Genomic DNA, 13561 nt, shown 5'->3' with positions numbered 1-13561 from the left:
AATGAAGGCAGGCCATTCCTTCTGCCTTGTAAATGTTGCTTTAAGCATGAAATGGAACTTTAAAAAAATTAAAAGAATCACTAACTGAAATAAGGAATAATTTACAGGGAATCAATAATAGAGTAGGTGAGGCCAAGAAGCAAACCACCGATTTGGAACATAAGGAAGCAAAAAACACCCAATTGGAACAGCAAAAAGAAAAAAGAATCCAAAAAAAATGAGGCTAGTGTAAGGAGCCTCTGGGACAACTTCAAGCATACTAGCATTCTATCATGGAGGTGCCAGAAGGAGAAGAGAGAGAGCAAGAAATTGAAAACCTATTTAAAAAAAATATGATAGAAAACTTCCCTAACTCATTAAAGGAAACAGACATACAAGTCCAGGAAGCACAGTTGTCCCAAACAAGATGAACCCAAAGAGGCCCACGCCAAGACACATCATAATCAAAATGCCAAAGGTTAAACACAAAGAGAGAATATTAAAAGTAGCAAGAGAAAAGCAGTTAGTTACCTACAAGGGAGCTCCCATCAGACTGTCAACCAATTTCTCATAAGAAACTTTGCAGGCCAGAAGGAAATGGCAAGAAATATTCAAAGTGATGGAAAGCAAGGAACTATAGCCACGATTATTCTATCCTGCAAAGCTATCATTTAGAATTGATGGACATATAAGGGGTTTCCCAGACAAGAAAAAACTAAAGGAGTTCATCACTATCAAATCAGTATTATATGAAATGTTGAAGGGTCTTCTTGAAGATGATTAAAAATATGAACAATAAAAGGTTAATAAATACATATCTATCAACAATTGAATCTACAAATAAAATGAACAAGCAAAACAGAAACAGACTCATAGATACAGAGAACGTTTTGTTGGTTGCCAGATGGAAGGAGGGTTGGGCAGATGGGCAAAAAAGGTCAAGGGATTAAGAAGTACAAAGTGGTTGTTAGACTGATGAACCAAAAGGGAAGGAGGAAGGGGGTGGGAAGAGATAAACCAAAGAATTTATATGCATATATGTAAAACCAATGGACACAGACAATAGTGTGGGGAAGGCAAAAGGGGAGTGGCAGTGGAAAGGAGGGGGTCAATGGGAAAAAGGGGGAGGGCATCTGCAATACATTCAACAATAAAGATAAGTTTAAAAAAATAAAAGAACAAACCAGTCATTGAATCCATTGTTCTGATATCATCTGATCCACATTTTACACATGGCCTTGAAATTTTTATAGTAGCTCAAAGCACCATTTATTCTGTGATGTGCTTCTGTTCATCTAGGTGGGCGAAGAGGAACTGCAGTAGACTCCCTGCCTGAACTGTGCCTACAGTCAACAAAGCTGGATGCATCTTGTTTCCTACTGTTCTAGAACACATGAAGGTAAAAGGAAGGGGAACTGAGAGGTCTCCTACAGAATTTTATTAGGGCTATGTTGAGAGGTGGAAAACAGTTCAGGTCTCCACAACCTCCTGCAGGATAAGAAAGATATTTTGGTGGCTTCTGTCCATTTTTCCATACCAATGGCATCAGTTTTCAATCTCACTATGTATGCAGGATCTAACTGTCCCAAAAATTCATTTTCAAATTTTAAAAAATATGAAGCTACTTGAACTTTACACATTCTGGAAGCAGAAGGAATATTTCCAGGATCAGGCCCCAATGTTGCAAGGGCCCAGAACTTTGGAGTCCATTCATTATGTCAGTTCCATTTTCATCTTGGTCTGGGACTAGGTCAGGGTCTGTTGTTAACTTGGCTATTTGCCATGGGCCTTCCTGCTCCTTGATTATTATTATATTTTTAAACAGGGGCTGAAGCCATTGAAAGCAGCTCCTTATATATATTTTATTTTCCTTTTAGAAAGTAGCTGTGTGTTCCATGGTAGGACTGACAGGATCTTGTCTCTAAGGGTCTTATGTAATTCACTGGGCTAGACATGGTGACTTTTACTCTCGTTTGGACATCCCATCCATTTTTCTGCTGACGGACCCAGTCTCCCACTGTGAGGCACATAGAATCCGCTCTCTCAGCCATTTGGAAAACTGACTTTTTCTGCGTATTCATTACAACCGGAATCTTGAGCTCCTTTTGCTGTCACAAGCTTCTCCCTCTGGCTCCCTACAGGCATCCAACATTTGGCAGCTTCCAGGACCCACTGTGCCAACTCTAGGTATACTTTTCAGATAATAAATAAATGTCACTTTTATAAATGCAATTAAATAATAGGATTATATGCTTTTCTACACTAAGAAGATACATCTTAAGAGCATACAATGGAGTAAAGACAGCCTCTTTAATAAATGGTGTTGGGAAAATTGGACAGCTACATGCAAAAAAATGAAACTAGACCATCAACTTACACCATTCACAAAAATAAACTCAAAATGGATAAAAGATTTAAATCTGACTCATGAATCCATAAAAATCCTAGAAGAAACTGTAGGCAACAAAATTTCAGACATCATACGCAGCAGAATTTTCACATATACAACACCTAAGGCAAGAGAAACAAAGAAAAAAATGAACACGTGGGACTATATCAAACTCAAATGCTTCTGCACAGCAAAAGAAACAACCATCAAAGTGGAAAGGCAACCCACTGTATGGGAGAGCATATTTGCCAATGATATATCAGATAAGGGGTTAATTTCCAATATATATAGAGTGTTCATACAACTCAACAAAAGGAAGACAAAGAACCCAATTAAAAATTGGGCAGAGGAACTAAATAGACACCTCTCCAAACAGGACATACAAATGGCCAAGGGACATATGAAGAAATGCTCAACATCACTAATCATCAGAGAGATCCAAATTGAAACAACAATTAAGTATCACCTCATACCTGTCAGAATGGACACCATCAACAAATCATCAAACAAAAAGTGTTGGCGAGAGTATGGAGAAAAGGGTATTCTAGTACACTGCTGGTGGGAATGGAGACTGGTGCAGCCACAATAAAAAACAGTGTGGTGTTACCTCAAAAAATTAAAAATTGAATTGCCATTTGATCCAGTGATCCCACTTCTAGGAATATACCCTAAGAAGCCTGAGACACCAATTGGAAAGAATATATGTACCCCCATGTTCATAGCAGCACCATTTACAAGAGCTAAAATCTGGAAACAGCCCAAGTGCCCATTAGTAGACGAATGGATAAAAAAGCAGTGGTACATATACACAATGGAGTACTATGCAGCTGTAAGAAAGAAAGATCTCCTATCCTTTGAGACAACATGGAGGGACCTGGAGAGTATTATCCTAAGCTAAACAAGCCAAGTAGAGAAAGACAAATATCACATAATCTCAGTTATTAGTGGAATATAATGAACATAACAGTGTGAGGAACAGGATAGTCCAAGAGACATGGAAGTAGGGTACAGACTGACAACCCTCAGAAGAGGGGGTGCGGGGGAGGGAAGAGATAAACCACAGAACGTATATGCATGTGTGCATAATCAATGGACACGGACAACAAAGCTGGGGATGGGGTGTGGGGGATGGGGAGGAGGGTGTCAATGGGGAAAAAAAGAAGAAACATCTATAACAAAAATAAATTAATGAAAAAATAAAAATAAATAAATAAAGGCAGTGCAGAACAGCTTTCCCCACCTCCAAAAAAAAAAAAGATACATCTTTACTTGCTGCTAAATAGATATCACCATATTATTTACTATCCCTGACAACTTAATATTTTTTTACCAAGTAGAAAATAAATTCAGACATTCATAAAGAAGAAATTGCATGAGTTGCAAAATCAGTTCATGAGAATGCAAGCAGTAGTCGGGTCAGACATGTGTCAATCCTGCCTCACTTCCCTTTGTTTTTCTCTAATAGCACACTTAAACCTTAGTTGACTAAGCTCCTACTTTGCCTGTTCTGCCATTTTTAGAATTCAGACTGAGTATGAAACAGGTCATACCTAAACAGACCCAGCCATCTAATTCCCTTCCAAAAAACGAAGAGTTGTGTTTTATCCTCATGGTTAAATTTATTCAAGTTCAATACCCTGGTAATGTGTTTCTGTGATGTAATCTAATTTGCATCATCTCTCTCTTCTACTTTCCTATATCCCTGTTAAGTAATTACTATTCTTAAAAAAGTTTCTTACTTCATATTTTTGTTTACCTTCATTTTGTATAATTTTGGTAATAGTGGCATAAAACAAATCCATGACCTAGAAACAACTCAGCATTATTACTCAATTTTCCCTGAAAAATATGTGAGTTCTATCCTTTAACTCAAGTCCATGTTCTGCTCCATTAAAGTAAATATCCAGGTGTCAAACACTTGACAGCTGCAATAAGATGTGATCAGATTTTCATCTCTGAATTTTAGAGATATAAAGACATAATCTTTAAAGTGCTCAAAACATTCACTTTTTATGAATCTATTGTATTCCATATGATCTTCTAGCACAGGCACTGTAATAGAGCTAAACATAGAATAATTCATTGATGACTCTGGGATATAAGCAAGACACTTAAATGTTAGGATGTGAATGGAATCAGATTTTTAATTCCATACTTGCCAAAGTGTCACTTGCCTGGGAGAAAGACGGTTGTTGGTCCCATAAGTGTGTCACTGGTATGAAATATATGACATAATAAATAAAATAGAATTATATCTAAAACTTTAGAATTCCTTGACACATTTAGATGGAACTTCTGATGAGAGGGAAGAACTCAGGTAAATGTTTGATGCCAGAATATGAGTGCCATAAAGTCTCACTAATTTCTAATCTGTAACTGTTTTGGAAAGCATCTTAACGTCAAATTTCAGGCATTGCTTTAGAAGCTTTCCAGTGCCTACGTCATTCTCCCCATTGTGCTGAGTTCTTTATATCTTGCACTATGAGGCACGTGCCTCACTGTCCAACATACAATGGTTCCTACACTCACTGATCTATTGAGGGAGCTGAGGCAAGCTTGTATACAATTAACTACTTTATAGAATAATAGGTGTTATGCCAGAAATGTGAATCATACAGAGTAACAGAAAAAAATTATGATTTCTATTCTAAATTTTATGAATTCTATCCTAGAGACTACAAGCATTGTCAAAAGTTTCTCCCACGTGAATGTGACATTCATATCATTTAAGATGTGCAGCTATACCCTAAGTCAAAGGCAGATCTGTGTGAAGACAGAGCCATAGGAAAACTTTCACTTCTTTACCCCCAGGACTTTTAATAGATACGTTTTCAACACTCTCTAAAAATATTTATTTATTTATAAATATCCTTATGCCACAGATGTGAACCTATAATATTTCTTAGTTTTCTTTTGATTATAACCTATTTTTTTAATTCATTGAGGTGATGTTGATTCATAAGATTATATGGGTTTCAGGTGTACATTTCTGTGATACATGATTTGCATTGTGTGCCCACCACCCAAAGTCAATCATATTCCATGACCATAGATATCTGCCCCATCAAATTTGAAAACATTTATTCACAAAGATATATGCACCCTTATGTGCAGTGTTATTCACAGGAGCCAAGACATGGAAACAACCAAAGTGTCCTTCAATAGATGATTGGATAAAGAAGATGTGGTACATACAGGAACGGGCAGAAGTAGGTTTACATTTGTTTGTAAAGTCTATAATGCAATAATAAATAATAAAACAAGAATAAACTCTTGTGTTTCCCATATTCACAAAGATAAACCTACTTTTGCCATACTCTCTATATACAATGGAATAGTATTCAGCCATAAGATAAAATATAATATTTCTTAATTTATACAGAATTTAATTCCTGAACAAGGAAGAAATAACTACCCTCCTATGTCTTACCAGAATAAAATAAAAGGCTCTGTTTGCCCTTTCTGGCCTCCATTGTTAAGTGTCCTGGTTTTCTACTTTGCACTCCCTTCTCCACTGTCACACCACCACTCTAAAAAATAAATAAATAAATAAAATATCATCAAGGGCAAGTTATGTAAAATTCTATTCACTTTGAGATTTTTCAAATCACTTCCTCTTAGCGGCAGGTGCATCACAATGGGTTTTGCCTTCATCTTTTTAGCATCAACTTTATCTGTGGACCAGTATTACATCATTGTTTTAAACATAAGGTGAGGTCCTGTCCTGGCCTTGACAGATTAAACGCTTCTCTGTAAATTTCTCTACTCTTTGTGTTACATAAAGGGAATAAAACAGAACTGCCACAATTGTAACTTTATAAGCAAAGATATAATTCATGCCTCCGGGGGGTAAACTAGGTAAATTTTAAGGCTCTTTCTATCCCCAACATTATATAATCGTATATGATTTTCTCGGAAAAGGAGAAAGTCTGGTGTGTAGGGGGAGGTTCTGCCTGCAAATCTCCAAATGTTCTCTGTTTACTGTCAGTAAGTGATGACTGAACAAATCTGTATCTTAGACAAAGAAAAGGAAGTAGTGCTTTAATACATCAGTGAAAAATTGTGACCCAGTTTTAAAGTAGATATAATAGAATGATATAAATTAATTATAATTTTACCTCTTATTTTAGTGTATCTAGTGTTTTTTTTGTGTGTGTTTTTTTTAAAGATAGATTAATATCAACTACTTATATATCTCCTTGAATGCCACTTAAATGATTTGTTACTGGGGGAAAGCATAACAGTTTATGACTTAAACTTCTTTTAATGTAAAAGCAAACCATTGAGAGAGAATGAGGTTTGCTTATGATCCAGAGCCTTCTGAGATCTGAGGAAAACTATTTCCTCCCACTCACAATCTCTCCAATTTCCTGACCTTATTAAATAAGAATAAAAATATGACATTTGATACTCCTCAGAAAGGTTTGAAATTTAGAAAAATGGATATCCATTCCCACTTTTCATACACACATACACACTCAAAGACACACACAACCCTAAAATGGTAGTTTTGGGACCATTTTAGAAATTGCCTGAAACATCAAAGAAATAGGAAGTAATGAAATCTGAAGTAATATTATTAACCATTTGAACTTGAGATAATTGTTGGGAGCACAGTCCAGTTCAGGATCTCTTGACAGGCTTTGACACTCTAAGACCAGAAGCCTAAATGGTTTTGTATTTTCTAATAATTGTGGTAAAATACAAACAACAAAAAATTTATCATTCTAGCATTTTAGGTGTACAATTCGGTGGTTTTAAATACATTCAGTACTTAGCAAAACACCAAAACCTACAGAGAAAATTGGCAAGTTTCAAAACCCAATGAGATGGCCAAAATGGTGAAACAAAGAAACAAATCCCAAATGAAAGAACAAGAGAACTCTATCGAGGATGAGATCTATGAAATGCAGCTAAGCAAATTATCAGAGGTAGAGTTCAGAGCCAAGATCTTGAGGAAGCTCAATAGCATTAGTAAGGACATCAGCGCCATGAGTAAAGATATAGAAACACTGAAAACCAACCAAGTGGAAATGAAGAATGACATAGCAGAAATTAAGAACACATCAGAAGGACTAACCAGCAGAGCACAGAAAGCTGAGGACCAGATCAGTGAATTAGAAGACAGGGTAGAAAAAATCAACCAATCAGAAAAACAAAAGGATAAAACAATAAAAAAAGAGAAAGACAGTGTAAGAGAACTGTGGGACAATTGGAGACGTAATAACATTCGCATTATAGGAGTCCTCAAAAAGGAAGAAAATGGGCAAGGTTTAGAGAATATATTTGAAAATCGTGACAGAAAACTTTCCTAACTTGGTGAAGGAAGAAGGCATTCGAGTTCAAGAAGCACAGAGAGCCCAAAGTAAGAAGGACCCAAACAGGCCCAAACCAAGACACACAGTAATTAAAATGCCAAAAATTAAAGACAAAGAGAGAATCCTGAAGGCAGTAAGAGATAAGCAACAAGTTACCTACAAAGGAACCCCATAAGCCTCTCAGCTGAATTCCCAACAGAAACACTACAGGCCAGAAGGGAGTGGCTAGGTCATGAAAAACAAGGATGTGAATCCAAGACTACTCTATCCAGCAAGACTATCATTCAAAATAGAAGGTCAAATAAAGAGCTTTCCAGACACAAAAAAGGCTAAGGGAATATATTAACACCAAACCAGTTCTGCAAGCTATGCTAAAAGGACTGCTGTAATTAGTAGAAGAAATGGGAAGAAAAATAGAACCACACTAAACAAAAATGGTGATAAATAAGTACATATAAATTATCACCTTGAATGTAAATGGTTTGAATGCTCAGATAAAAAGACACAGAGTAGTTGACTGGATAAGAAAGCATGACTCATATATATGTTGTTTACAAGAGACCCACATCACATCAAAAGACTCACATAGGTTGAAAGTGAAGGGATAGAATAAAATCTTTCAAGCAAACGGAAAGCAAAAAAAAGCTGGGGTAGCAATACTCATATCTGTTCAAAAAGAAGGCCATAACTAGAGACAAAGAAGGCCACTACATAATGTTAAAAGGATCTATCCAACAGGAAGATATAATCTTGGTAAACATATATGCACCCAAGATAGGAGCACCAACATATATTACAAATCTTTTGGAGGACTTCAAAGGAGAAATCAACAGCAATACAATCATAACAGGGGACTTCAATACCCCGCTGACATCACTGGATAAATCTTCAGGACAAAAAGTTAACAAGAAAACACAGACTCTAAATAAAGCACTAGATCAAATGGATTTCATAGATATCTACAGAGAATTACACCCCAAAACTGCAGATTTCACATTCTTCTCAAGTGCACCTGGGACATTCTCAAAGACAGACTACATGTCAGGGCACAAACTAAGTCTCTAAAAGTTACAGAAGACTGAAATCATATCAAGCATCTTCTCAGATCACAATGGCATGCAACTAGAAATCAATTGCAACCAGAACATGCAACGACATTTGAACACATGAAGGTTAAATAGCATGTTATTTAACAATGAATGGGTTACCATGGAGATCAAGGAAGAAATTAAAAACTCCCTGGGAACCAATGAAAATGAAGACACAACAACACAAAATCTATGGGAGGCAGTGAAAGCCGTTCTGAGAGGGAAGTTCATAGCACTGCAGGCCTACCTCAAGAAGCAAGAAAAATTTCTAATAGACTATCTAATATCACAAGTTAAAAAACTATAAAGCAAACAAAAAGAAAACCTTAGAGCAAGTAGAAGGAATGAAATAAAGATCAGAGCAAAAATAAAAGACATGGAAACCAAAAAAACAATTCAAAGGATCAATGAAACAAAGAGCTGGATCTTTGAAAAGATAAACAAGATTGAAGGACCCTTAGCTAGACTCACCAAAAAAAGACAAAGAGAGAGAACCCAAATACACAAAATCAGAAATGAAAAAGAAATAATAACTGACACCACAGAAATACAAAAGATCGTTAAAAATATTGTGAACAATTATACGGCAACAAATTCGACAACCTAAGCAAAATGGACAAATTTCTAGAAACACATAGTCTCCCAAAACGGAACCAGGAAGAGACAGAAACTTGAACAGACCAATAACAACAAAAGAAACTGAAGATGTAATCAAGACTCTCCCAGCAAACAAAAGCCCAGGCCCAGATGGCTTCACGGCGGAGTTTTACCGAACATTCAAAGAGGAACTAATACCCATTTTCCTCAAACTATTTCAAAAAATTCAAGAAGAAACTTCCAAACTTGTTTTATGAGGCCAGCATAATTCTAATTCCAAAACCAGATAAAGACACTACAAAAAAAACTACAGACCAATATCCCAGATGAACATAGATGCCAAAATCCTGAACAAAATACTAGCAAATCGAATCCAGTAATACATTAAAAAAATTATTCACCATGACCAAGTGGGATTATCCCAGGGATGCAAGGTTGGTACAATATTTACAAATTCATAAATGTGATACACCACATAAACAAAGTGGAAAATGAAAATCATATGATCATATCAATAGACACTGAAAAAGCATTTGACAAAATCCAGCACCCATTTCTGATAAAAAACGCTCAGCAATCTGGGAATAGAGGGATCTTGACATAACAAAGGCTGTTTATGAAAGACCTACAGCCAACATCATACTCAATGAGCAAAATTAAAAGCATTTCCCTTAAGAACAGGAACAAGACAGGGATGCCCACTTTTGCCACTTTTATTTAACATAGTACTAGAAGTCTAGCCATAGCAATTAGACATGAAGAAAAAATAAAAGGGATCCAAATTGGAAAGAAAGAAGTGATATTGTCATTATTCGCAGATGACATGATACTGTACGTAGAAAACCCCAAAGACACCATCAAAAATTACTACACTTAATAAATGAATTTGGAAAAGTAGCAGGATACATAATTAACATCAAGTAATCGATGGGCCCTGGCTAGTTTGGCTCAGTGGTTAGAGTGTCGGCTTGTGGTCCACACAGACCCGGGTTCAGTTACCACTAAGGGCACGTACCTCGGCTGCAGTTTGTTCCTGGCCCTGGTTGGGTTGTGCAGGTTGCGGCCATTCAATGTTTCTCTTTCACTTTGATATTTCTCTCTCTCCCTCCCTCCTGCTCTATCTGAATAAAAAATGAAAAAATGTCCTCGAATGAGATTAAAAAAAAAAAAAATCAATGGCATTCTTATACACCAACGATGAAGTCCCAGAAAGAGAAACTAAAAATACAATCCCATTTACCATCGCGGCAAAAAAATTAAGATACCTAGAAAAAAACTTAACCAAAAAAATAAAGGACCTGCCCTGGCCGATTTGGCTCAGTGGTTGGAGCGTCGGCCTGCGGTACAGAGAAACCCGGGTTCGGTTCCTGCTAAGGGCACATACCTCGGTTGCAGTTGGTTCCCGACCCTGGTTGGACGTGTGGGTGGCAGCCACTTGATGTGTCCCTTCACATTGATGTTTCTCTCTCTCTCTCTCTTCCTCTCTCTCCCCCCACTCTATCTGAACAAAAATGGAAAAATATCCTCGGGTGAGGATAAAAAAATAAATAAAAGAAAGAAATAAAGGATCTATTTGCAGAGAACTACAGGTCATTGAAAAAAGAAATAAAGGAAGATATAAAAAAGTGGAAACGCATACCTTGTTCATGGATTGGAAGAATTAACATCATTAAAATGCCCGTACTACCCAAAGCAATCTATAGATTCAGCACAATCCCCATCACAATACCAACGACTTACTTCACAGAACTAGAACAAATACTTCAAAAGTTCATATGGAACCAAAAAAAACCCTCGAATAGCCACAGCAATCTTGAAAAAGAAGAACAAAGTTGGAGGGATCACATTACCAGATATCAGGTTATACTACAAAGCCACTGTAATCAAAATAGCTTGCTACTGGCTCAAGAACAGGCAGACAGACCAATAAAACAGAATAGAGAACCCAGAAATGGACCTAAGACAAAATGCTCAATTAATATTCAACAAAAGTGGCAAGAGCATACAATGGAGTAAAGACAGCCTCTTTAATAAATGGTGTTGGGAAAATTGGACAGCTACATGCAAAAAAATGAAACTTGACCATCAACTTACACCATTCACAAAAATAAACTCAAAATGGATAAAAGACTTAAATGTGACCCGTGAATCCATAACAACCCTAGAAGAAAATGTAGGCAACAAAATTTCACACATCATATGCAGCAGAATTTTCACTGATACATCACCTAAGGCAACAGAAATAAAGGAGAAAATGAACACATGGGACTACATCAAACTCAAAAGCTTCTGCACAGCAAAAGAAACAACCATCAAAGTGGAAAGGCAACCCACTGTTTGGGAGAGCATAACCGCCAATGATATAGCAGATAAGGAGTTAATTTCCAATATATAGAGAGTGCTCATACAATTCAACAAAAGGAAGACAAAGAACCCGATTAAAAATTGGGCAGAGGAACTAAATAGACACCTCTCCAAATAGGACATACAAATGGCTAAGAGACATGTGAAGAAATGCTCAACATCACTAATCATCAGAGAGATACAAATTAAAACAACTATGAGGTATCTTATCCTTTGAGACGACATAGAGGGACCTGGAGAGTATTATCCTAAGTGAAACAAGCCAAACAGAGAAAGACAAGTATCATATGATCTCACTTATTTGTGGAATATAATGAACATAACAGTCTGAGGAATGGCTTAGTCCCACAGACATGGAAGTGGGGTACAGACTGACAATCCCCAGAAGAGGGGGTGGGGGGAGAGATAAACCACAGAACTTATATGCATGTATGCATGAACAATGGACATGGACAACAAAGCTGGGGACAGGGTGGGGAGGGAAGGGAAGGGGAGAATCAATGGCGGGAAAAGGAGAAACATCTGTAACAAAAATAAATTAATTATTTAAACAATAAAATAAAATGGAAAAAAATAAATACATTCAGTACTTGAAGTACATCTTGCATGTTGCTGTGCCACCATCACCACTGTCCATCTCCAGAATGCTTTTCATCCACAAAAATGAATTCTGTTCCCATTAAACAGTAAGTCCCTATGTCCCCCTTTCTCAGCCCCTGGCAACCACATTCTGACTATCTCCATGAACTGCACGAATCTAGATGTCTCATATGAGTGGAATCATACAGTATTTGTCCTTTTGTTACTGGTTACTTCACAAAGCATAATGTCCTCATGGTTCATCCGTGTTGTACATATGTCAGAATTTTGTCCATGTTAAGGTTCACAGTAATCCATTGTACATATGTATATATTACATTATTATTATATACGGGGGATGGCAAAAGTAGGTTTACAGTCATTTATATAGAAAATATACAATTGAAAAATAATTATATAAGAATAAAGTGTGTTTTGCATATTCACAACTGTAAACCTATTTCTACCATAGCCTGTATAGCTTCTTTGAAGAAATCAGGTTGCTTTTTAGATCTTAGCAAATATTTTCTTCCATTCTGCGGGTTCTTTTCCCTTTATTGATAGTGTTCATTCAGGCACAAAAGTTTTAAATTTTGGTGTAGTCAAATTTGTAAATGTTTTGTTGTTGTTACCTTCATTTTTTTTAATCCTCACCCAAGGGTATATTTTTAAATTCATTTTTAGAGAGAGAGGAAGGGAGAGAGAGACAGAGAAACATTGATGTGAGAGAGAAACAGTTGGTTGCTTCTCATAGGTGCCCTGACCAGGGATCCAACCCATAACCTAGGTATGTGCCTTGATTGGAAATTAAACCCACAACCTTTTGGTGTATGGAACAACTTTCCAACCAAATGAGGCACCAGGCCAGGGTTATTGCCTGCACTTTTGATGTCATATCTAAGAAACCACTATCAAATCCAATATCATGATTTGCCCCTATGTTTTTGTTGAAGAGTTCTTATAGTTTTAGCTCTTACATGTAAGGCTTTCATCCATTTCAGTTAATTTTGTATCTGGTGTAAAGTAAGGATTTAACTTCATTCTTAAGCTTATAGATATCCAGTTGATTTTTATATCTGTTGCTATTCTGGAGCGGTCCACAGTTTTGATTACTGCATACTTGTAGTAAATTTTGAAATCAGAAAGTGTAAGACCTTAAATTTGTTCTTTTTTCAAAGTTGTTTTGTCTATTTGGGGTCTCATATGGACTGAATATTTGCATCCCTCCCACCAAATTATTTGTTGAA

The sequence above is a fragment of the Molossus molossus genome, unplaced genomic scaffold (assembly GCF_014108415.1).
Source record: "Molossus molossus isolate mMolMol1 unplaced genomic scaffold, mMolMol1.p scaffold_m16_p_14, whole genome shotgun sequence".
Lineage (NCBI taxonomy): Eukaryota > Metazoa > Chordata > Mammalia > Chiroptera > Molossidae > Molossus > Molossus molossus.
Note: the sequence above shows the minus strand (reverse complement) of the source record.